Consider the following 27,525-nt stretch of genomic DNA (forward strand, 5'->3'; position numbering starts at 1 on the left):
GTCTTTAAAGGGCTGCATAGTCCTGTCTTTTGTTTCAGCAAGACCATACTAACACGGCTACATCTCTATTACTAAAGAAACAACAGGCACTGTCGTGAACAGCAGGTGTAACAAAAGTGTTAACAAAAGTGAAGCTTTCTAGCTATTTCCTATGGGCTGTTTGCTTTATTTCCCCTGTTGTCCTTACTTTATCAGCTTTGTGGGAGTGATTTTGCTTTCTGCATGTTTTTAATATTGCTACATACTGCAGTGCTTCATAAATCCTGAATAGTAATTAAGTGAAGACCATATTGGAGCTTTAAGCAAGTGAAGGTCAGTTCTGTACCAGAAGTAACTCCTAGAATCATTGTGTAGGCCTTATCTGTTCCAGTAAGGGTTTGCTAATATATCCATAGCGGCGAACCCTCCTAGAGTAGAAGTAGCTTACGTCAGAGGTAGCATAAAAGAGTTATTTCCCTAAATAAAATATGCCATACTGGCAAAAACTTCTTTTTATCTGACATAACTGCCTGGATTCTAGGTCTTTTGCAGGAATAAAATGTAAAAACAGTCATAACTTTAAAGGATGTTGCTATTTTGGCAAAAGTTTCTAATGTAGACCAGGCTTCAGCATACTATCTATGGGAGTGCTGCAGAGAACAAGCCCTGACTACTGCTACACCTTTTAATAGAGAGCAGCATGATTTTCCCCATGCTGGCAGTATGCTTCCATTCCTTGCAATATCATTCGAAGTTTCTAGTGGTGGAGAGAGACCTCACTTTTCCACGTCCTCCTGGGCCACTAGAATTGTGATATTGTATGATGCCTTTTTATGGAGAAAGGCACTTTGAATCTTCTTTTTGCCTCACATGTGTCTTTGCATTTCAAAATGCAGTTGATCATAGGGGAAAAATCCACAGACCATCTCTACCTATGCATAACTAAATGCTTTTGTAAGCGTTGTAGAAAGAAGCTGTACTACTGAGACTCAGTCTATGACAGTAGCTAAAACATGTCTTCAAGAAGAAAATATCTGTAAGTAGAATACAAGGAAATACATTTTAATTCCTGGGAACTGTGTAGACTACTCCAGCTTTGGCAAAATTAGTATTCTTTACTTGGCCTGCTTACTATCCATTTTGTATTCAAAACACATATTCAACCCATCCGTTATTTTCAAGTAATTACTGGCAACCAGACATCTTCCTTTCAGTGGTCACAAAAGTGAGAATGGGGTTCCTTTACATCATTTCCCATTGCTATGTGACTGCACTATGGTTTTTTTGTTCATTTTTTGATCTTTTTGACAAGAATAAGATTTTAATTGTCTTGCGTGAAAGGTTTGGTGTGAACTTTGCTCAGCTTAGATCAAGTAAAGAGGTTTGCATTTTCTTCACTGTTTGCTAAGCCTTAGTTTCTAATACTGATGTATTCCAAGGCAGCTCTCTATTTTGACCTTTTCATTAGTAGTAATTTGAGTAGCTGTTAACTTCTGTCTCTTCTTTCTACACCTGTAGACCTGTGAGAGACAGAATGGATATCCAGATAGAATATAGATTGCTTACAAATTTTTTACCATACAATACCTTGTTCACCACATCTTGCTATTATGACTTATACTGAAATAGTGTCTAGTGATGCCAATCAGGGGAGCACCACCATTAGATTCCCTACAAATGAACAGAACAAAACCCAATTCTTGCTTCAGAGAGTTTAAAGTCTAGGATTATGACAAGATATAAGAGATGGAGTAGCAGTCCTAAATAGGGCAGGGGGACCAGATAATATTAAAGATGCATATGTTTGCATGTCAGTAATCTCACTGGTGAAAGTAGTTATCATGTAAAATGACTATATAGAGGCCACGGAAAGTTTTTATCAAAACAGTTTTTCATCAGCAATACTAAAATTATTTTTGTCAAATGCTATGGATTTTAATTAAATTTTATTTTGAAAAAATTGAAAAAATAAAAAAGGACAAAACATCTCTTTTTGACATTTGCAGAACAAAAAGTTTCAATTTTTGTTTCAAAATGACCTTGTTTAAAAATACTTTATTTTAAATCTAAATTGAAACAAAACATTTTGAATGTATCAAAACAAATATTTTGAATGACCTATAAAAATGTTTTTAGAATTTTGTTTTGTAAAGAACGTTAAACTTGCTTTATGTCAAAAAGAACTTGCTATCCAGCTTTGCTGTTGGCTCCAGGAGGTTGATTGTAACAGAAAAGGGGAAGACAATGTGATCTGTTAAGGATAAAAAAAATGATAACCTCATCATTTATGCTCTTCTATTAGATTTTCACTATTCACTGCTCAGAATGCATTACCTTTCCAGGAGATACTTGCACATTTTACTCAACAAAGTTTCTGTTTAAAATGATGTTTTGTGGCAAAAGGTTGGTGAAAAAGGTAAGAGATATCATGTAAATATTCATTTTAATCCAAGGAGCACAAAAAGTTTTTGTGACTCAAGAAAAAAAGACCATAAAAATGCAATGGAAAATAATCCCAGAGACATCAACTCTCCGTCTTGGGCCGGTAAGTTTTACACTAGAAAAGAATGCAGAGATGAGAAGCAATGAATACAAATTATGAAAAATCTAATGTCTGTCATTAATTTTTTTAGCCTGTAAGAGAAAATCAACAGTTTGTAAATATCAATTACAAGGCAGAATGAATACATTGAGAAGACATTGATTTTTTTTAAAAAAATAGGTTTACAACTAATAGACTGTTTCATATATAAATTCTAGCACATAGAATCATGCAATGGAAAATATTTGTTTAAATATTGTTCAAATACACAGTAAATGTTGATAGTAAATAAGTCAAGCATGAAGTATGATCTGAGAAGTAAATCGAGACGTGTCAGTATAATCCAAAGTCCATGTATATAGACACATGCCTACCAAAGGTACTTGCATAAGCAAATTTCCCTCCACCCATTTTCTTACAATCTTCATTGCCCACAGAATTTTATTCTCCTCACTCATTTTTCCATTTTACTCTTCCTCACCCTCAAAACTCTGTGTCATGATGATTGACGTGCTATTTCAGTGAGGGCATCTCTTTGACTTCTTATCTTAACAATGTTTTTCCAGTTGCTTGTTTTTTGCTTGCATTTTGTTTTATAGTTGAAATAGGCTACCGGTCATCAATAGCAACAAGAAAAAAAATCAATTGTTTCTCAATGAATCCAACTGCCTCTCTACATGGTATTTTGAAATTGCTCATTATGCTTTTGCTGTCAAAAGAAATATGCAAAATAATTTCTGGGCATCAAAGGTCAAAAATAAAAAGGCTATATGGTTCAAGTGACTATGTGATAAGGCAGCCATTTCCTTCTCATTATTCCTAGTTCAGTAGAAACACCAGTTATGAAATGAGCAGTGAGCCATACACCTTATTTGGAACCAAAAGTATGCAATCATTCAGGAGTTGAAAGATAATGTAAATACTGTACAGTACCTTGCTAAACATAAACTACTAAAAATTAAAGAGAAAGTTAAAAGAAAATTTTTTTTGCCAATGTAAGGAAACCACTTCTCTGCTTATTTCATTTAAATTAAGATAGTTAAAGGCAGCATTTTTCTTCTGTGTAATAAAGTATCAAAGCCGTATTGAGCCAATGTTGAGCTGAAAATTTTTGAAAGAACAACCATAATTTTTTGTTCAGAGTTATGCACATTTCCGGGTTATGAACAACCTCCATTTTCCTAGACTCTTGTGAGGATGCTTGGCCGGGTGAAAATGCCATCTTAATTGCTAGGACTGGTTGAATATTTTTCATCAAAACTGTTTTTCTGCCGGAAAATTGTACTGTCAACCTACCTTTTTTATTGCAAATATGTCTGTTTTCGTAGAAAATTGTTATTTCTTTGAAAAATCCAATGTCACATAGCCAGGTATTTCTCTGAGGTATTCCCTCACTCCACCAAGGGGGAGAGGAAAAGGTGGATCACAGGAGATGTGGTCCAGCATCCAGGAACCCTGGCCCATGGAAAAAGAATGGGAGCATTAGGCACCTGAACTACAACTTATCATCATTTGGAATAAAAATATTTTAATTTTCAATATTTTGATAAAAAAATTCACAAAAATGTTTATGAACATTACAAAATTAAAATACAATTTATTTTTGTCCATTATTTCCATGGAGAAAAAATATTTTTTCTTCATGGTGGATTTGTAGCATACTATGCCTTGCAGAGACCTGATAGAGGTATACACCAGCAAAACCAGGCTCCAGCTGAAGTCCCAAACAAATGATCCCTGAGTAAGCTGCAGTAAAAATACAGTTTGAACCACCAGGATTGTTTCTCTTCATATGTATCTGTGTCTACCACCAAACCAAGGAGATTAGACTATTTCTAATTTGGTTACTAACATTGAGAATCAGTTATTCCTGTGTGGGTGCATCTACACAGCAGGGCTTAACTCGAAATAAGCTACACAAATTGAGCTATGTCAATTGCACAGTTTATTTTGAAACAGCTTATTTCAAAATTAGGAGTGTCTACACAGCACTTATTTTTAAACAGAGCACTCTTCCTCCAAAATCCCTTACTCCTTGTGCAATGAGGATTGCAGTAGTTGGAGTAAGAAGTCCTCCAGCTTAACAGAATTTTGACATTATTTTGAAATAATTGCTTGATGTGTAGATGCGGACTAAGTTATTTTGAAACAATGCTAGTTATTTCAAATAATGTTGCTGTGTAAACATACCCTGTGATATGTGAGAATAACCAGTGCTGAAGTGAAAGCAACAGTTCAAAATGTACACATGGATAATAACCCTGCCAGAATATGAAGCTATTACAGTCTTTTAAAATTGGTCTTGTGTGACTCCTACTTGATGGTTTTGTTAATTAATCCCATGCGATGTCTGAGGTGTGTGTGTATGTGTGTGAAATTGGTACACACCTATACGTTGTGCATAGGCAAGTAGAAAAGAGCAACACATGGTCCATGATTTCCTATTACCATTTGTTATTTCTTAATTTTATATTCTTTTTTTTCCTCTCTGAACACTTTGTTTGTTATTTATGGCAAGCAGCATGGCTGAATGCCATCCCGTGGGAGATGGTGAATTTATATCCATAGTGTGTGAATTTATGAAGTTGGAAGGAAGTATTATTTTGTGCTAACTCTTTGGCATGTTTAATTGTGAATAATGGTTGGTCCTTAACAGAAGATGTATTCAAAGTGGGTCAGGTTTTTTTTAACTAGTCTGAAATAGGACACTGTCATACGAATGCTCAGCAGCCAGAATTTTGTGATGATACAAATATAGTTCTCACTGGAGATTACTAGAACCGATTCACGCCATTTCTGAGAAGCACAGAAGAGAGTAAAAGAGAGAGCAAGAAAATGTCATCATTGAAACAATGGATTACAAACACATCTATCTAGCTATTTAGCTAGTCATTAGCTGTATGCAGTGCTGCTGTAGTCATATTGGTCCCATAATATCAGAAAGAGAAGATGGGTCAGGTAGTATTTTATTTGACCAACTTCTGTGGGTGAGAGAGACAAGTTTTCAATTGGTGTGTCAATGTAACAATCTAAGGCAACATCTACACTGGCAGCTTCCTGTGCAAGAACTCTTTTGCGGAAGAGTTCTTGTGCAAAAACTCTTCCAGAAGAGAACGTCTACACTGGCATGTGCTTTTGCGCAAGATATGTGCTTTTGCGCAAGAGCATCCATGCCAGTGTAGATGCTCTCTTATTCAAGAAAGCTCTGATGGCCATTTTAGCCATAGGACTTTCTTGCACAAGAAATTCATGTTGCCTATCTACACTGGCCTCTTGCGCAAGAACAGTAGCACAAAAGGGCTTATTCCTGAGCAGGAGTGTCAGAGTCGTGGTGCAAGAAGTCCTGATTTCATACATTGGAACGTCAGTTTACTTGCGCAAGAACACACAGCCAATGTAGACAGGCAGCAAGTTTTTGCACAAGAGCGGCCGCTTTTGAGCAAGATCGCGCCAGTGTAGACATAGCCTATGTGTTTGGCTGACTCTTGTTCTGTAGATATATAGAATATGATCCCCTAACTAGTGAGCCTTAAGTACAACAAATAAGAAGGTCTATGTAGGTGTTTTAGCAAGTTAGGTTTATTTAGTGTAGAGCCAACTTCATGACCAGCTGGTCCTGCAACTCTTCACTAGTGATGAAGAAACACAAAGTAATTTAGAGTTTATTGCCTCAAACATTTTTATCAGGTTCCTCATAAATGAAAACATTGACTCTATTGGTAGGCTAAGCATTAAAATGAACATTATACCTACAATTTACCATGAAAAAAAGGAAAACCCCCCAATAATTTTAAAATATATAGCTTTTAGTTTTGACAGAATGCGGAGGAGCAAAAGCAGTAGTAGATTTTATGTCTCTTAAGTAGTGGTGTTGAAATGAAGCTCCTGCAGACCATTTAAAAGAAAAAGGAATTCTCAGTGGAGAGCTTATTTTAGGAAATCATCTGAAGAGCAGAACTCAGAACGCCCACAAACACAGCAATATTTTTTCACTTTATTCCAGGAACTCAGACACCTGCTCTGCTATGAAATAACTGTGAGCTGGGTTAGCATTCTGAGTATCTTTGACATGCAAATGAATACACCAAATCCACTTGAAAGAGGGCAACTAGATTTTATGGCCACCAAACTGGTGCAATTCAAAATGCATTCTAGGGACAAAGAAACCACTATAGATACATGCAAATGGGAATGGCTGAATGCCAAAGAGCAGCATGAGGAGTTTGAAAGATTACATAAAAAGGAAAAATACTTTTAGTGGATACTTTTATCAAAGGCACTTTCTAAAACTGAGACATCTACAAATTAAGATTTGAGTCAATTTCAGAAATCTTACGTTAAGAAATTTTGCAAGGGCTGGCATTGCTTATATCCTCGTTTTTCAGTCATGAGAAAGGATAATACACATGTTAAGCTTTCATACTTCAGGGAAGGGGAGTCTCTAATAAACCAAGGAATTTACACTGGTCTATGCTACGTATTCAATGTTAACATTTTGTTATACTTATATATTATATTACTACAGTGAAATATTAAATGCAAATTTAAGCACTTATATGTTAAGAAACAGAGATTTATCTGCCTAGATTCCCTGCTACAGTTGACCAGTGATTAGCTAACATGTTTTAAAAGGTGTTAAACAAGGTCTGTACAAGGTGCTGAGTAATGACTTTTTAAATGTTAATTAAAATGTTAATTTACATGTTTCAAAACACCACTAAGTCTGTCTTCACATACTTTTACGTAAATGTTTACATTGTCCTTTCAAAATATCAAAAGAGAAACATATAATGTCCATTTAAGCTTGGGATTGCTCAGGGCTTTGAAAGCAATACTGATCTACCTTCCATGAAAATGGTTTTCAAAATAAGCTTTCCCATTCAGTGGGATTTTAAAGAATTAATAGGAGTTAACACCTTATTGCAAATCTTTGCAAGAAGCAGGGGGTTAAACACTCAGGGTACGTCTACACTACAGCGCTAGTTCGAACTAACTTAGTTCGAATTAGTTAATTCGAACTAAGCTAGTTCGAACTAACGCATCTAGAACTAAAAACTAGTTCGAACTAGCGTTTTGCTAGTTCGAACTAGTAAGTCCACATTGAGTGGACTCTGAACAGGGCTTAAGGCTGGCCGGAAGCAGTGCCGGCAGGGCATCAGAGGAGGACTTAGAGCATGGAGATGCTGTCTCAGGCTAGCCGAGGGCTGCGCTTAAAGGGTCCCGACCCCCACCCCGGACACACAGTTCTAAGGGGTGCCCCGCTTGCAAAGAAGTTCTGGCTTGGAGTGCCCTGAGTGCCCACACTGAGCACATCACACCACTCGGCCATCAGCCCGGCTGCACTTGCCGCAGGCTGCCATCTGGGGAGAGGGAGTAATTGGGGGGCTGCAGGAGAGCTTCCACTCCCAGAAGCCCGCAGAGCCAGCCCAGTCCTCCCCATCGGGGGCTCGTACCCCATACCTCCCTCACCTCCTTCCACTTACCCTTCCCTAGCCCCCCTTCTTATTGATGTACAAAATAAAGATAACGTTTCTTCTAACATTGACTCTGTCTTTATTGAAAAAAACTGGGGGAGACTGGGAAAAGGAGGTGGGAGAGGGGAAGAGAAAGGCTGGGAGAGGGGAGGGCAACTAACATGATCAGGGGTTGGGAACAGGTCCCAGATGAAGAAAGGCTACAGAGACTGGGACTGTTCAGCTTAGAAAAGAGGAGACGGAGGGGGGACAGGATAGAGGTCTCTAAAAGCAGGGGTTGGGTGGAGAGGGTGCATTCAGAAAAGTTCTTCCTGAGTTCCCATAAAGAAGGACTAGAGGACACCAAAGGAAAGGAATGGGTAGCAGGCTTGAAACTAGTAAGAGAAAGTTGTTGTTCTTGACAAAGCAAATAGTTAACCTGTGGAACTCCTTGCTGCAGGAGGCTGTGAAGGCTACAACTAGAACAGAGTTTAAAGGGAAGTGAGATCAAGTCATGGAGGTTGGGTCCATGGAGTCCTATTAGCCAGAGGGTAGGAGTGGTGTCCCTGCCCAAAGTTTGTGGAAGGCTGGAGAGGGATGGCACGAGACAAATGGCTTGGTCATTGTCTTCGGTCCATCCCCTCCAGGGTCCCTAGGGTTGGCCGCTGTCGGCAGACAGGCTACTGGGCTAGATGGACCTTTGGTCTGACCCAGTACGGCCATTGTAAGCTCAGGGCTCGGTGTCGGGGGTCTCAGTGGACCCCCTTGATTTTCATGCACACCTGGTCCTGGGTGGCCAGGCTGGCAGCTCTCCTGCCCTAGACGGCCACTTTCCTGTGCCTAGTGCGGAGATCGTGGACGAGGTCCACGATGTCCGCACTAGCCCAGGAAGGTGCCCGCCTCTTGCGGTCCAGGGCAAGCTCCCGGGAGCCGCCAGCCTGGTCCCGGCAAGAGGGGGTGGGCTGGGGGCATCGGGTGGGTGGCTCTGTGCCGTGCCAGGTGCAGGGTCTGCTAGCTGGGTGCTGGCAGGCTTGCACCTGGCACGGGCACCGTAGCCAGCCCGTGCCCCTTTAAGGGGTCCGGGGCCGGGAGGGGGGCATAGAGTTTCCCTGGTGTTGGCCAGAGTGGCCACCAGGGAAACCTGGGGAGGGCTAGCCTCCCACTAGTTCGAACTAAAGGGCTACACAGCCCTTAGTTCGAACTAGCTAGTTCGAACTAGGCGTTAGTCCTCGTAAAATGAGGTTTACCTAGTTCGAACTAAGCGCTCCGCTAGTTCGATTCAAATTCGAACTAGCGGAGCGCTAGTGTAGCACCTATTAAAGTTAGTTCGAACTAACGTCCGTTAGTTCGAACTAACTTTGTAGTGTAGACATACCCTCACTATAGTAAACTTCCGATAATCCGGCACCTTTAGGACCCAGGGGATGACGGATTATCAGATATGCCGGACTATCGGAAAGGGGGGCAATGAGGGGTCTGGGGTGCGTGGGGGGGATGCCACCCCAGACCCCTCATAGCCCCCCTTTCCAATAGTCCGGCTCTGCCTCAGGAGTCCCTGATTCAGCTACTGCTGAAACTGACCAGCAGTGGCTGAATTGGGGACGCCTGGGGCAGAGCAGCTGGGGTGCTGTCGGGTTGGTCAGGTAGCGCTGACCTTTGGCGTGGCGAGACCAACCCGGCAGCACCCTAGCTGCTCTTGGGGATGCCTGGGGCAGAGCAGCTAGGGTGCTTCTGGGTTGGTTCCGCAGCGCTGCTCCTTGGTGCTACTGGACCAACCCGGCAGCCCCCCAACTGCTCTGCCCCAGGTGTCCCTAAGTCAGCCGCTGCTGAAACTGACCAGCGGCTGACTCCAGGAAGCCTGGGGCAGAGCAGCTCTGCCTCCGGCTTCCTGGAGTCAGCCGCTGGTCAGTTTCAGCAGCGGCTGAATCAGGGACAGCTGGGGTGCTGCCGGGTTGGTCCCGCAGCCCTGAGGGGTGTTACGGGTCCTACTGGGCAGCACTCCAGCTGCTCTACCCCCGGCTTCTCCAATTCAGCCGCTGGTCAGTTTTAGCAGCGGCTGAAACGGCCGGGGGCAGAGCAGCTCCAATGGTCTGGCTGCCCAGAGCACTTCCGGGTTCCTGATGGTGCTGGACCATCAGGAGTGCCGGACCATCAGATGCCGGACCATCGGAGTTTTACTGTATTATTTGGGGTTCTAAACCAGGGATGGGTAATAATTTTTGATGGAGGGCCACTTTAAGAATTTGGTAAGTGGTCAAGGGCTGCACTCTTCCATGATATTAGTGAAGGGGGTGTGGGATCTGGGATTGAGACTGGGTGTAGAAAGGAACTTGGGGTAAGATATAGGGTTGCACGACAGGGAGTGGGAGCTGGGAGGGAGTTTGGGTGAAGGAGACTGGAGTGCAGGAGGACTGTAGGGTCTGGGAAGGGAGTTGTGATCTGGAGCAGCAGTGTTGGGGTAGCAGGGATTTGGGTAGTGAGCAGGTGTAGAGAATTGGGATGCAAGGTTTATGAGGGGTTTGTGACCTGGAGAAGGGCTGTAAGAGGAGGTGCAAGGTCTGGGAGGAGATATGGGTGCAGGAGCAGGGGTGCAGAGGGTTTGGTTTAGGTAGGGCTTCAGTAGGTGGGCAGAGGACTGGGAGAGGGAGGGGCTAGGGTGCCAGAGGCAGAGTCTGGCTGGCAGGGGTTTACCTGGGCGGATCTCAGACAGCAGCCCGCAGCCCAGGTGGTTCTTCAGCCAGAGTCTCTTTTACATTCATTCTGCACAGTTGTAAATACCCACTCCATTTACAAGGCAAAAGAGAATCAGGTCTTTCAAAGCCAGTTGTCATTCAGTTGAACCATTCAGTTTCCCAGGTATTGACTGTTATTAATATTTGTTAACAATCAAAACCTCAGGAAACAGAAAAGCAGTAGTGATGGCAGTAGCCAAGAGCCCCAGGCCCTTTAAATAGCTGCTTGAGCTCTAAATGGCATTCCCAATCCCTGCTCCTTCCATCTGAGGCTCTGTCCCTTCTGGGAGCATGGAACTGCCCCCGCCCACTCCCACACCTTGACCAGGGACCCAGAAATTCTATCAGCCTCCCACTGTCAGCATCCCACTCCTCACTTCCCCCACCCTTGATTAAGTCATTACACATTCCACTAATTCTACAGGGTGAAGTGCTAAAGGCTTTACAGTTAAAATGGAGGAAGACTGAGATTGGCTCACAGACTTCAGTGCGACTGCTTATGATAATAACCTAAACTAAATTATTGTAGGTCTTGTTTAAACACAATTTTGGTGTAACATTTAAAAAATGATGTCGTTATATAGATATAACTCCTGTTATGGACTCATTTATACTAGTAGAAAGCTACTTACATTGCCATATCTTATTCCCCTTCCCACATAGGTACAACTGTATTATTGTGAGGCATTTTTGTGCTAAAGAATCCTGATCCAGCATCCTCAAATCATGAGCAGTCCTGAATCATGGAATTTTCCAGACCAGGAGCGGTCAAAGCTCCTCTCTCGGCTGTTGATCCTGCTGTTGACTGCTCTGCTCCAGGTCCCAGTCAGGGCTGTGCTCCCTGTTCCTATGCTCCCAGTCCTGCTAGGGCTGTGCTTCCCTCCTAAGGAGAAAAGAGAGCAGAAATGAAAAGAATTCCCCTAGCACTTAATGGAACATAGTCATGTGTATGTGTGCATGTATAATATTAATATTCAACTAATTAATTTATTTGAACAAGGAAGAATATTCATCCCAGTTCACTCTCAACTTAACTCCAAGTAAAGGTATGGAAGCTTTTAAGGGTACATCTACACAGCAGCGTTAATTTGGAATAATGGACAGTATTACAAAATAACTCTGTGAGTGTCTACACAGCAAGCCCATTATTTTGAAATACATTCAAAATAACAGGTGGCTTATTTTGGCATTGGTAAACCTCATTCCATGAGGAATAACATCTCTTCTGAAATAGCTATTTTGAGTGTGGATGCTCCATTGCTGCTATTTTGAAATAGCTCCTCCCCCCAGGTCATTCAAGATAATTACTTCCCAGTGGTTCATGGGGCTCTAAATCAAGGCAGTGCATCCACATTAGGGGTGCCTGCGTTGGGCTAATTTCCAGGCTTCCCTGTAGTGTGGACATGCTATTTCGAAATAAGCTGTTTCAGAGTATTTTTTCCAGAATAGCTTGTTCTGAAATAACTAGTATATTAGCCCGCCATAAGACAGGATTTTCAGGTCTCTCCTACATGTCGGTCTTCTCTCCTGAGCCTCTGGTCTCTCGCTCTGTCTCTCTCTCTCTTTCTCTCTCTCTCTCTCTCCTCCTCCTACTGCCTCTCTCTCTGTCTCTCTTTCTCTTCTCCTCCCCCTCCTGCCTCTCACTCGGGGGACTGCGGAGCCCAATCGGCCACTTGCGCGGCTTGCTTCTCTGTGGCGGCCCTGCTGAGTGGTGCAGAAGTCAGCTGAGCACCTTGGCGGGAGGCAAAGGATGTGACTCAGGCAACAGTGCCACCCAGAGTGAACAGCCAGCATTTCAGCGTTACAGAATCACAGACATTAGGCTATTATATATATGATCATGCAGTGTAACCTAAAAGTTGTGAAATTACAAGACAAAGAATATGTGCAGGACAGTGGTCTCTAGGGAGTGTGAAATTGTATGTGTTTAACTTTTTAGCTGGTCCCCACAAAACTACAAATTGTGATTTGTAACATTTTAGAAGCGCATAAAACACGACATGAATACAAAGCTAAAAAATCTGGGCACAGATGACTCACAAAAGAGTCAGTTTATTATTGATTTCAGACAGAATTTAGCAAAGTAGCTTGTCCTAGTGCTTTGACAAGGTGGACATAAAGAGCTTGTCTATGCTATGGAGACAATCGACACTGTCATAGTTGATCTTCTGAGGTTCAAATTAGCAGGTCTAGTGAAGACCTGCTAGTTCAAACTGAGAGGGCGTTCCCATCAGTACCGGTAGTCCTGCTCCTCAAGAGGAGTAAGGAAAGTTGACAGGAGTATATGCCCCTGCAGACCTCCCACTGTGTGGATTGCACCAAACACAGTTTAGATACTTTGACTCCAGCTGGAGGTGCGTATTTTAAGTCAACTTTACCCTTTAGTGTAGACCAGGCCTTATAGTGTTCTTCAGAATGGGTTTAAAACCACATCTGTAGAGATCTTTCCCTTTAGAGCAGTGGTCTCCAACCTTTTTACACCCAAGATCACTTTTTAAGTCTCAGAACAGGCGAAGATCTACTGCCCCGCCCCTTCCTTGAAGCCCCGCCTACATTACATGAGGAAATCTAATGTAAATGTACTGTGCAGGTGCACAGTTCAGAGAGGGCTCAAGAGCTACTCTTAGAGCCCCTGAGATCTACCGGTAGATCGCGATCTACTGGTTGGTGACCACGGCTTTAGAGAATGTACAGTATTTCAGCGATTCAGAATGAGAAACTTCTATTCACTGAGGATACAATATGTACATTACTGCAAGGTAAGAAGGTTTTAGAGTTGTAGAGTGACCAACAAAAGGAGATGTTATGAAAGGAAGAAAGCCACACATATTTGGGGCAAATACGTTCAATAGAAATCCCCTCTAGCATTTCATCTGCAGAGCTGTGTATAACAGATTTTATTTCTTCTCCTCATTAAGTGAACAGACTGAATCTGTAGTTTCACAGCTGCAATATCCAAAGCTAGCTAACTAAAATTGTCAAAATCTATAAAGTCGCTTTATTTTTGTTAGTCCTGCCCTAGCAAGCAGAGAGGCCAGACTCCTGGAGTTCAGATGCTTAAAACAGGCAGCAGCATTAAATAAGAATGGCTTTCTGAGAAAGTGGAGCAGATTAAAGCTTCTAGTGGCTCTTAGGGTTTCTAGTGGCTCTTGGGACTTTTAGAGTTTGCCAGCATTCAAAATGTTCTCATACATCAGAGATCATAAAGCACCATCAACAAAATTTCAGTGCAAACAGTTGAGCTACCTACCTTATCCTAACCCTTCATCTCTCCGAAAGAGAGCAAAGAGAGCTTGTCTCTAGGGGTAAAGACATATCACTAAAAAGGAATGATTTCAGGAACTGAAGTCTAAAAAGGTGGTGAAAATTTACATTGGCCTTTGACCTTTCTCCATCTGATTGTACAAGTTACTCTATGTAAACTACAGATGGAGGCAACCTTTCATTTTCTTTTTTAAACCTAAACTTAGAAAAATCATACATTTGGGTTATTTGGGAGGAGGTAATGTCGATAATCCAGAATGTATGTAACTCATTGTTTTCTCCACAGACCACCCAATAGCAAGCTAAGAGCTTCTCAGAAAAAGATGAAAAAAACACTGGAAGACTGGGTCAGTATAAATTCAGCATGATACAAGCAAGGGTCAAAAAAGGTCAGCAAGTGGAGCAGTTGAAAATGAAGGATAAAGGTATTAATAGAGCACAAGTTCTTAGTAAGTTATATATATTAGAGCTGGTCAGATACTTTTATTTCAGCAGAAAAGTTAGATAAAATGGAAAAAAAAGTTTGTCGATTTTCTACTGATAATTTTAAGTTTTAATGAAAATTCTAAAAAGCAGAATATTGCCCCAGAACTAAACTACTGTTGTTTGGGAAAACTACTCTGGAGACTGACAGGAGTTGTAGTTCAGATGATCCATCCTCTGCTATAGGCTAGACTCCTGAGCCAGATTGCAACTCCCTTGATTTAGCATTGGCTCCCCTCTTGGTAAGCTTCACAGTTCATCAGGAGAGTCTCATGGCTGTAGTGAGTGAAAGGAGAAAACGTATTTCAGAAGCCTGGCTCATAGAGGAGAATAGGAACGTATGGTACCTGAAATACAACTCCTCTGTGGCCCTGCAACAGAGTTTCTGAAATATTGTGTGTTTTGAGTGAAGGTCAAAACTATTTAAATTTTCCAGAGGTCAATGAAAAGTTGAAATTTTCTAGGGAATCCAGACATTTTGCATGTCAAATTTCATTCCATCAATATCACAATTTGTCACTAAGAAACAGTTGACAGGAAATTTTCAGTCAGATCTAGTAATCTATAATGCAGTAAAATGAAACATTATCACACACTGTGTGACTGGCATCTGCCAAATCAAAGCCTTTGAAGATAGCTAAAATATCCTGCAGTTCTGATGACAACTGGAATTTTTGGAATAGAATTCTGAACAAATAATACATTGATTTCAGAGACATCATCAGGGTTTGATTTTGCTCTGGTGGGCTTCAAGTAGTAGCAAAAACAGGGCCCTATGTGAGTTTTTGACATCATTATTAACTAACAGTGATTTCTTCCCTCCATCAGTGACTAGTTTTACCCAGCTCCTCTTATTCCCTAAATTGAGAACCATAATACTAAAGCATTTCACTTTCTCTCAGTTGTATGAAGCTATTTTTGACATCTAATTGAAATACTCTTCCCTCACTTACTATGCTTCCTTTAATGTAAGATTGCTTGACTTTCATTGTGTTCATACTTCTTATTGTGACTGTCAGTTACCACAATGTTTAAAATATTATCAGTCACAATCAACTATCATGTTATTTAGTGGACTGTTTACAGATCTGTATGCAATAGTTACAATAAATTTATAAAATGTTGCCTCCCAAAGTATTTCACAGAATGTTATTTCTGTAGTAAGGATGCTAATTCAACAGATATTTTGTTTAGTTGTTTGATACTGATCATTTGAAATAACTATAACTGCCAGTGCAGACAGTAGAACAAGAGGAAAAAAATCATCATGTAACAAAAATATTTGCTTCCGTTGTTGTTTGCAAATGACACCTGCAAGTTAATAACATACTTTATTAATAAATACAAAGTTTTAGAATTTAACTTGCTAAAAAATAAATCCTCTCTTTTTTCTGTTTATGTTTGAGTTCTTTAGGTTTAGGATTCAACTTCAGTATTTAGGTTTCTACCATTCATTGGAAAGTGTACATCAGGGATGGGACAAAATTGAACTTTAAAATCTGAACCCATTCCAGAATTCAGTGGTTCACAAATTGACAAAAGCCAGAACCAAATCTCTGGAGGAGCATATTTTCCAGTTAGGGTTTCCAGCTTTATAACTGCAGAAAACTGAGGACCGTTGCTCTGCTCCTGCCCTGACCCTTCTCTGATGCCCTATCCCTGGCACTCATATGAGGCAGCACACTGAGCCCCCCATGGGTACCTGTCCACCTAGGAGCTGGAAGAAAATTCTGGTAACTTCCTGAGAGCTGGGTATAGCTTGCTAGGTTTGCTGTGCTGCCAACAAGACTTATAACAACCCAGTAAACAGTGTTGACAGGAGCCACCAGGATTTCTTTTGCCCAAATATTCTAATTGAAAACCAGACATCTGGCAACCATATTTCCAATTTTAATATGGAGACTGCTAAAATCTGACAAGGTCTTGTGTTCCTTGGCGATTTTGATTCAACATAATGGTAGTATCATGATCTCTCACTTTCTTGTGATCTCGCAGTCTTTCAAGGGCCAAAACCTCACAAAACAGCTCCATCTGTGGACTCTGATCAGTCACACAGGGTACACATCAGCCCTATTGGGGTTTGTGCGCATCTAGGAGGCCCTGAGGGAGAGTTTGCAGGGTCATTGTGTAGGTATAGGATACAGTCCCAATTCCGACAGGGACAGATTAATCTTTTGTGGGCCCTGGTGCCTGAAATTGAAGACAAGTAGTTTATATTTGAGGTGATAGAGGAACAGAAGCCAGCAGAAGCATGCAAAGAAACAAATGACATGGTCAAAGCGACGGAGTGGAGGTAGAGGAGTGAGCTCCAGGTAGGGCTTCGGGAAGGAGCAGCCAACCAGGTATGGTGCCTTGGGGCAGAAAGCAGAAGCGGGGTGAGCATGGTCCAGCAGCTCTTGTAAACCTGGAACTGCCTTCTGAGGGTCTGGCTTGAATTCTTTGCACCAAGATACATGAGCTTTCCCTTGGCTGTTTTCTGTTTGAATGGGCTTACCTTACTATACAATCCTGATCATTCTGTGAGTGCCCTGTCCTCATCTTTATTTCTCTGCCGATATTTGGGACATTGACAAATTTTATATTCCAGATCGGGTGCCTACTAGGGCACTTGCAATATATCTCTCAAACCGGAAGCTCTGATTTCAGAGCAAACCTCCTGGAAGAAGACCCCACAGAATGAAAGAGAGATTGACCAGTGAGCACAAATCACACACCCAGACAGTTGCCTAGGGCAGTATTGGAGCTCATAGCACATGGGTGCTGTTCAAGCTCAGTGACCACAGCTTGTCACCTTGAGCCATCTGCTCACTCCCTTGTCAGCTTGCTGGCACGTGCTCTGGCTTGCATCACAACCCCCTCCTCCCCCGGATCCAGACAAGCCGAAGGCCGCATCCAGCCCCCAGGCCTGAGGTTCTCCACCCCTGGTTTAGAACCATCTTTTAAACAGTAAGGTAGTGCCACCAGGGGCCTGACAGACTTGCCAGGTCCTAGGCAAGGTTTGGGGACAGGCTACTGACTCTGCACTACTGGAAGGGGTGGGGCAGAGGCAACCAGCCCTCAGCACTGCCCCACACCTCCCAGTCAGTCCTACGAGCCGCCCGGAGCATGCTTTATGGTAGTGGCAGTGGTGGCAGCCAGGAGACCCAGGATCTTTTGAATAGCCAGGCCTAGGAACAATTGTCCCTATGTCCCAACTACCACTGGTCCTGAATGTCACCATTAACTACAGTGGTACTATTGCCATACTGTAATCTACCCTGTAACCTAAAATTGCCCTGCCCGTGCTTCCCAGGGCCTCTTTGCCTGTACTGGTCCTACCCTATCATTTTCCTGGTTTGAAAAAAATCTGCATCATTTTTATCGCTGTAGTGCCTGGGCATAGTCACGGACGAGGGCCCAATAGTGCTTGGTGCTGTACAAACAGTGGTGAGAGCTGATGCATAGGGTTGGAATAGGCCATTAAGGACCCTGAAACTGAAGACAAGCAGTGTATATTTGATGTGATGGGGAAAGGGAAGCCAGCAGAAGCATGCAATGAAACAAGTGGCTTGGTCAAAGCAATAAGCTAGGGACACTTGCTCTTTTTTACATTTTATCAAAGATTTCCGTAAAAATAACTCCCCTGCCTGAAGTTCTCAAAGCTCAGGCATGCAGTTTTGGGTCAGCCCACTGTTGTAATAATAGCCAGTCCTGACTTTTGGATCTAGCTCTAAGTTTGGATTCTGTAAACCACCACAGGATAGGGGTGTAAGAATCAGGAGTTATTAGTTTGGGCCTTATCTCCAATTATTTTCTTATTATAAAATTTCACACTGTGCATGCTACAGCTTCACTTCCAAATTCTGCCACTGCCCTCTCTTCAAAAGGAATGCAGACTCATTGACATTGCAGCAGATGCACATTTTCAAAGTCCTCATTAATTATTTTAAATCTTGGAGACCATTCATCTACTCCCACTTCCCACATGGGCTCCCAAGTACAGAGCAATTCCTCCTAAAATTTGGGAGGCTATTGATTGAAAGCCCTGTAATGTCCTTCTTGATGTAGGTGAGGAACCAACTTTTATTATTTTGTTTTGTGAAGCCAAGCACTTTTTAAATGGGGATGACACAGCATTTCAGTCACAAGTGCATCCTGCCTGAGATCTTTATCAAAACATTAGTTTTTCCAATGTGCTAAGCACTTTAAACCACAGTGGGAAATGTTCCCTGGGTATAAAACCAAGACATCTAAATAATTTGTCACAGCCAAGTATATATAACTTGATGAACCTGCTTAGATCTTTTTTTTCAGAGCAGGAGTGAACGAATGGTCCCTTTGTTTCTCTAAACCAGTGGTTCCCAAACTTTTTGGCTTCACGCCCCCTTTTTGATTTTTGAGAAACCCTCATGGGCCCTCCTCCCCCCTGTCCCTCCAATAGCAGCAAAACTTGTTGAGAAAAAAAAAGGAACTGAACGGGGCCAAAAAACAAAAATATCAGCAGAACTTAGGGGGGGAGGGGTTAATGAGGGGTGGGGTGGGTCGCTCCGCATCTCCCCTGGAATTTCTTTATGCCCCCCTCCCCCAGGGGAGCATGCCCCCAGTTTGGGAACCCATGCTCTAAATCAGGAGTTCCCAAACTTTTTTTACACGTGGACCAGTAAAACCATTCACGAACTTTTGGAGGACCAGTAATGTTCATTTGCATACTCATTAATCAAATGATGAATATTCAAATAAGTTGTTTCTGGTCCTCCCAAATCTCCCAGTGCCAGCTTTAGCAAAGCTTTTGATATGGTCACCCACAATATTCTTGCCAGCAAGTTAAGGAATATGGATTGGATAAATGGGCTGTAAGACAGACAGAAAGCTGGTTAGACCAGGGTTTCCCAAACTTTTTACTTTAATTGCAACCCTTTTTTTTCAGTTCTGCTTTTTGCTGCCCAAAAATATAAACACATGAAAAACAAACTGAGAAAATACCAGACATATAACATGTCTGGTATTTTCTCAGTAGTAAGTTGTATTACTACTAGATGTATCAGTTTGTAGTTTCAAACTGCCTGGCTGGTAAATGTGCTCAGGCTGCATGAGTGTGTCTACCAGCCAGATAGTTCGCAACTACTCGAGGGGTGTGTGTGGGGGGGGGGGGAAGGGGGTGACACAGTAGAATCCCTGTACCGGACTAACTCGTGCTTTGTGGGTGCAGGGGAGGGGAGGGGGGAACGGGGTTGGGTCAGTCCCACTCCCTTCAGGCCGATTCATTCCTCCCCCTGCTCCCCTTGCTGCGTCTCTGGCCAGCCCTACTTCCCCCAAACCTCTCCTGGGCAGCCAATTCTCCCCGCTTCTTCTCCCAATCTCCCTTGGCCAGCCCCGCTGCCTGCGTCCAGCCCTCCTTCCAGCGGCCGCTTCTCCCACCCCGCCCACACCTTCCCCGGTCAGCTCCCTGCCCCCAACCTCACCCCCCCCGGCAGCCCTGCTTCCACCAGCCCCCCAATCTCCCCAGCCTGCCCTGATTCCCCCGTCCAGTTCTGCTTCCGGTGGCCGGCTCTCCCCTCCTCCTCACCGCAGAATCCCCTGGCACCTGCTCCTTCCCTTAGCCCTGAACCCTTCTGCTGCCTCCCCCTTCCCTTACTGCCCCTGCCGCCTTTGCCCTCTCTTTCCCTGATACCCACCCCCTCACCACTCTCTGCCCCATCCCCTCCTGCCCCTCTGTGCCCTCACACACGTTTTGCTCCATCCCAGCCTTCCTCATGCCCCCCCTTCTTTCAAGCCTTCTCCCAGCACCTCCCCCTCTATCCCCCAATGCCCTTCCCCTCTTCTCTCCTCTCCCAGCATCACCCTGTCCCCCTCCCACTGACACCTCCCCTCCTGCCCTTTCCCTCCTTGTCTGCACTTGGCCCCCTGCCATTTGTATCTCTCTCCCGCAGCCCTGTCCCTTGGTGCCTTCCCAAGCCCCTTCTCTCTCCTCTCCTCTCTCTCCCGCCGCCGCCGCGTGAGCCGGTTCCCCATCTTCTCCTGCCACGTTGCGGAGCCAGAGCCAGCCAGGCCCCGCCACGTGCCTCCCGCGGGTTTCAAAACCCCGGGCCGTGACGTCATGTCACGCCCGGGCGTCCTCCCCGCCCACCTGGGCTGCAGGCCGAGGAGGAGGCGCGCGCTGCAGGGACGGCCGGGGCCGAGGGGAACGTTCTGGGGGCGGGGTGGGAGGACGCGCGGGGCCCGCTCCAGGCAGAGCCGGGTGGAGACTCAGCTCCACGCAGTGCTGGAGCAGGGCCCCGGCTCTTAACTCGCCGGCACTTCGAGGTGCAGGGGCGCGGGGCCCGAATCGGCCTAAAGGCCGGTAGCCACCAGGCACGCTGAGGCCCGGCATTTTTTCCCCCATAGTTTGGGAAACGCTGCTCTAAATGATGATCGAGTAAAAACATCAGAGACTAGCTACAGCTTTGAACGTGGACCATAAAAAGCTGTTGCAACTGCTTGGAGTGTACTGCAGGTTCTGCTTGTCAATGCATAGAATCAAAATTAAAAAAAAAAAAGCTAGATGTGAAGATAATCACTCCTTTTGTATGACCGATTCAGCATTCAGCCACAAGCACTCTGTCCTGGATTGGGGGGAGGAGGAGCGGCATGATAAAAACATTTAGAACAGGCAAAGGAAATTCTATCTATACATATATCTCACATTGATCTGAGGAAGTGGGTCTGGCCCACGAAAGCTCATCATCTAATAAACCATCTTGTTAGTCTTTAAAGTGCTACATTGTCCTGCATTTTGCTATATCTCACAGTTACACAGCCATCTTGCCCACATCCCAATCCCATCTTTATATCCACTTCTAAAGAAACACCATAAGAAAGGCATAGTTAATCAGCTATAGTTAATCAGCTAATAGAGGTGGTCTTGTGTTGTCTAAAGCTACCCAAAAGATTTTAATACTGGTGGAACTGAATAGTTGGCAGAACATGGACAATTTTTGGTAAATTTCAAGGCCATTGCATACTAGTATAATGGAACTCAGTGGTTAAGGGAGGCTGTGTGCGTGTGGTATGGAAAACTCAAATGAGGCCTGGATTCTATTCTTCATGCTGACCTATTGTGTGATCTTTGGAAAGTCATTTAATCTCTTTTGTTTCCTTTCCTGTCCTTTGTCTCTCTTGTTTATTTAGATTGTAAATTCTTCTGTGCAGGAACTGTATTTTTTACAGTGCCTTGCACAATTAATTTCTGATAGTAGGCTTCTGCATGATAAGGTAACAATAAATATAATGGTTTAAGTACAAATGTTTTCCTTTTAGGTTTAGAAAAAACTGATGATCAATAGCCCCTGTTTTGCTGGCTGCTATCTTGGAAAAACAGAAGCATAGTTAGCCACTCCTTTAAGGTATGGCTAGTAATGCTTCTGTTTTTCCAAGACTAGTATCAGCACAACAGAGGGTATCACCCGTCATTTGTGTGAGAATTTAATTCAGAAGAGGATTATTTTGCACCCAAGTGCAAGAAAACTGAAGTTGGGTCTCATATTTTACTGAAAAGCTGGTCATTTTTGCAAAAGTGACATGGAAAGTAAACATTTGAAGCTGTGACGGGGCAGGGGCCATTATGAAACTTGAAGTGTTTTTTCAAGGAATATTGTCAATTTCTGTGTATCTTTAGTAAAAATGCAGTTTAAGATAGTCTTTAATAAACAATGTGTGAAATATATGCAAGGAGGGCTCATCTAATGTTTTTAAGATGATAGTGCATCCTCATACAGCTTTCATAAAGTGCTCTAAAATCAACATGTACTCTATTTTTAGATAGTAATAGAAATGTAGCCGTGTTAGTCTGGTCTAGCTGAAACAAAAAACAGGACTATGAAGCACTTTCAAGACTAACAAGATGGTTTATTAGATGGTGAGCTTTCGTGGGAAGTGGATCTAATAAACCATCTTGTTAGTCTTTAAAGTGCTACATAGTCCTGATTTTTTGTTCCATTTTTAAAAGTATCCTTGTGGTCAGATCTTCAGAAGACCTCAGTACCAAATTAGCTGAGATCCTCTGAAAATCTGGCATCCTATATGGGTTTCTAAATGGAAGCTGAATTCTTTTGAAAATATTTCATTATGCATGCTGAACACCTCTGAAAAATCTGGCTTTTTTTGCCTGTTCACACCAGTTTTAAACTGATCTTCACTGACCATAATGGAATTACACCTGGTTTGCACTAGTAAGTGAGATCATAATCAGGCTCTGTCGTATTCACATATTTTATTCGATCCAGGGGAAAAAAAGGTACATTAGATAGGAGACGGCAAAACTAGACCAAAATGTAAGGTATAAAATTGTACAGTGTGTTTTAGAATGAAAACTGGGAGGAAAGAGATATCTATTTATTGAGAAAGCATTTATTGTAAAACATAATAAAAATGAAACAGTTCTACACTTCATATGTATACAGTGTTTTGCTTGGAAAGCAAGATTGTCTGAAATAGTGCATAAAAGGTGTGGTATGACAATTACTGTCTTAAGAAATGCACCCTGCACTCAGTGTATTAAATCCTGGTAAATGACCTACGTGCTAAATAAAGGACATGCAGTACACTTCTTAACTGATGACACTTCTTTTCTGGGTTTATAGCATCTCCTTGGATGCACAGGGGCCAATGATAGAAAATCATAGATATTCCTTATTCTTATTTGCTTCTCTGTAGTGTTTAAAACAAACTCCATAAGAAGACGTGCAGTACATGGAAGCCATTCACTGGCAAGGGAATAAACCAGAGCGAATGTCACCCAGCAGAACAGAATGAATGATATCTAGCCCTGGGGCATTTTACCTGGCTGTGATTCTACTCTTAGTCTTTTAGGTGTATTGCATATGACTGTCCTAATGAAATTAGGTCCCTACCCATGTAGCTAATAAGAGTTTTGCCTGTATCACAACTGCTGATTAGGCCTGAGATGGATTTTCCTCCATTCTTTCCTTCTCTTGGGTCTTGATCCACCTCCTGCCATTGAAGTCTTCATGATGGCTCATCTTCCTGCACATGCTCAGCTACCTTGTGATCCACTGCTCTGGACCTCAGAAAGTGCAGCCCCCAAGGTGCTTTTGTGACATGTTTTTCTTAGGGTCACTTATTTTCACAGCCACTCTCAAATATGGTTTCCATAGCGTGGTGTTAATGCATCATCATACTACTTTTCTGGCAGTAGGTATGAACCTCCAGTGCCAGGTGGGCCTGTCTTTGTTCTCAGGGAAGGAAGGGAAAGTGCCAAGAAGGTAAACTCTCCACTCTCACCCATGTAAAGGATGGAGAACAGCAATACAGTGGGTCCATGAAGCCAGTACAGAGGGTAAGGCTAAGCTATTCACTTACCCTTTCCCTCTCCCTTTTACCTCTCTTATATTTCCTGGCTTATCTCTAAAAAAACTCCATTTTTTAAATGTATCCAGCAACTATAACCCATAAGAGCTGTTTGGCTAACAGTCTCCTACTTCAGTTTAACTTGCTTTTTTATTTCCCCTGAAGATAAACAGTTTCATATCTGAAAGGGCAAAGTTTCATTTCTTCTGTCTACATATATGTGGGAGATAAAGATAAGGTAAAGGAAAAATAAGTGATACAGCTGCAGTCAAAGCTTCCTGGCTAATGGTTGCACCTAGGAAAATTAAAGTTTTGATATGGAAATTTGGCCTTAGGCTTCCAATAAGACGATGGCAGAAGATTAATCCGTGCAGTCCAACAATGTGATTAGCTTAAATCAATCTTTGAGCAGGTAGAGTTTTTTTTTTAAATAAACCTTTGTAATGTAATCATTCATGATAATCAGTAAAATGTGGATTCTTTACATAACAGTTTAATAAGCGTGGTGGCAAACAGGACAAAGCTTTAATTGTTAGTTTGAATGAGCCCATGTTCTGTTGCTCTTTGTAAAGTTTATTACAACGAATCAAGGCCATGTATATGGAGCTACCTTCTGTACCTGCATTCATTCTGGTCCTGGGGCAGATTTGGAGGGCAGAAAGGCTTCCAGGGAGAAGCTTGCAGGGGCAGACACAACCTCCCTCCAGACAGGTGCTGGGTGGAATGAGGGCAGCAGAGACGCTAAGCTGTGCAGGAAAGGAGAGTGTCAAAGGACCTCTGAAAGAGACCTGTACTGAGGGCTCCTTCCCAGCAGCTCCCTCCAGAGGGGACTCCATCAGAATTTAAAGCTATCTCATTCTTTCATTGACATTGTGAAGGAGAAGAGCAATGGAAACACTGCCTGATGTCCACTGGGAATCATCCCTCTTTGGTAATTAAGGTTTTGAAGGCTAAGGCAGTGAAGGTTAAACCTCCCTTCCACAGTGTTATTAGTGACTCAAACCCATTAATTGTGAGTCATTGTGGCCCCAAGCTAGGAAACAGTTCTGTATGTACAAGCTTAAATTTTCCTCAGTGTTACTCACTTGTGTGGTCCCATTGACCACAGGAGTGAGTAATGTAGAAGATGTGTGAAGGTATTTGTGGGATCAGAGCCCATGGCTGGGATAGATATAAAAAACAATATAACTCTGTGCCCTAATTTATTAATATTTGCTATTTTTGCTAATGAATATTTTCCCTGACAAAAGACAGGGGTCAGTCAATAAGTTCAGCTGGATCTTTATCATGACACTCACTGCATTCTGACATACCCAATACCATTTTTTTTCTGCACTGCCAGAAGACAGAAAATAATTTATTATTCTAATTGCCATTCCTCATACTGATTGTATTTAAAACACAGTGACAGATCAGTATGCAGTTGAGAATATTACAATTGTCTTAAAGGATCTGTAGTATGCAGATAGCAGGTGGAGATGAATTAGGAAAAGTCACAAAAAGCCAGATAAGCACTTGTTGTTTAAAAAAAAGAAAGAAAAGAAAGAAACAGACTGTCTCTTTTGGGTAAAATAGCTACGTTCCATTTTCCAGTCACTTCACTGCACTGGTAACTGCAATTCTGTATGATACAGTAGCCTCCTTTTGAAATTACATTGTATACATTCACCATAGGGACATGGGCTATAAAAACTTTAAAGAGCTCTTTGGCATGCATAATAACATTAATAAAAAAACACAGAGCAGTGATACAAATGATAATAGGTACAAGTCTCCAACTCTAACAGCTAATCCTAGACTTCATGACAATGTTCTAAAGAGGGAAAAATATGCCTTTTCAATTAAAAGGAATCACACTTTTTACTATTATTAAATATAGCGCAAAAGAGAAACAGAATGGAGAACAGGGGTTTAAAAACACTCATTATCAAACTCTACAGGTGGTCTATGGTTAGAATTTGTCATTCATCCTTTTCTAAAAGCATTAAAGGCATTAGTATTTTATAAAATGACGGTAATGGCCATACGAAGGATGCTAGCTTCACAAATCTGAAGGCTGCAAAGACCATATTTTCTGCTGGTATAAAAGGGCACAGATCCCATAAACTATCATCCATCTGCACCACCAGATAATTTAGTCCTGAATGCCTCTATTTAGCCACAAAATATTTTTGAACAGCTGCCTTATTATTTGACTTATTGTAGCAGCTGGGGCACTAAGCAGAGACCCAGTATCAGGCAGCCTAGTGGTCAGACCAAGCACTGGGAAACAAGTGTTGGGAACCATGACTAGCACCAGGACAAGAGCCAGTAGTCAGAGCCAAGGATCAAACCAGAGTACATGAACTGATACCAGTGCCAAAGAATCAAGCCAGATTCAGAAGCCAGACCATATGTCAAACCTGAGGACAGGTCCTGGAGCAAGCAAGGTAGCAGGCAAGGAAAAGACCAGGCCTGGGACAGGACCTGAGTTCAAGGTGGGGACATCAGAAACAAGTCAACATGGGCATATTAACAGTGATGACCACCAAAAGGTCAGGAAACCGCCTTCTTGCAGGAGATGTGCACTTCCCCTCCTGTTCCAGCTCATGAAGCCAAGATGGGAGGGGGACAGGGTTGTGGGCCTAGCCTCAACTCAGCTCCTTGGGAAGGCCTAGCACTGCTGGTGGTGTTAGCCTCCTGCACTCCCACTAGGACTGAGGCTGGCCTCTGCACTAAGGCACAATGTAGGAGAGCTCTTTGCACACTCTCAGCTCCCTGTGCCCCTGTCACTGACACTGAGTCTGCCACAGTCTGTTGTCAAAGCTCTGTGTCCTGTTACTAATCTCCTGATGCCAGAGTGAGTCCTTAGGAATTAAAAGCTAGATCCACCACTGAAGTCAATGGAGCTATATCAGCCTAAGCTCTGATCCTGTACTATGAAACTCAGGAGGAACTTTGCCATTGACTTCAATGGATGTAACCTCATGCCTTTACTGAGGATCTGGCCATATATACTGTAAGAAAGTCTTACCTGAATTTAAACAGTCACAGTCAATGTTGTTGCATATGTGGGAAGCAGTTTTATTGCAAGAATACCACCAGCACCAAAAGCATAGAAATATTAAAATTCAATGGAATTTTAAAGGCAGCAAAGTTAAAGCGATGCCCTTTTAAAAGATGATTTATATCATTCCATACCAAAGGCTCAATTCTGTCTTCTCTCGGCTTGTCAAGAAGACTCTATCCTCCTCCATCAAATCTGCAGTGATACCATCCTCTTTTCAATGTTCTATAACTTGGCCATAGATGTTTGCTCTGGGGCCAAATTATGTCAAATAAGTTCTCGGCCTAGAAACAATTTGGGCTTTGGCTTGTGAAAGAGATGTACCCTTGGGCACTTTAACCTATCTATGCTTCCATACGTTTTTTGAACATGCCACGTTAGATATCCATGAATGTAGGGCCAGATTCTGACCCCTGTAATACCAGTGTAAATCCAGAGTGACTTCAGTGGAAAGGTTGAGGATTTAAATTGATGTGGTTTGAAATCAGAATTTAGCCTGGTAATACCTGGTATAGGTTCAGAGAAAAATGTTCCAGTAATAACATTAAAAGTTTAATTTCATGGCATTTTTTAAAGTACTAAAAATGAGAAGGTAAATCTATCTCTTCTTATACATTTCTATTTCATCGGTTCTTTCCTAAGATAAGCAATAGTGAGGAATACAATTTTCTGTTGACACGTTGTTATTTAATAAACTCTTTA

The sequence above is a fragment of the Pelodiscus sinensis genome, chromosome 1 (genome assembly GCF_052426305.1).
Source record: "Pelodiscus sinensis isolate ZL-2025 chromosome 1, ASM5242630v1, whole genome shotgun sequence".
Taxonomy (NCBI): Eukaryota; Metazoa; Chordata; order Testudines; family Trionychidae; genus Pelodiscus; species Pelodiscus sinensis.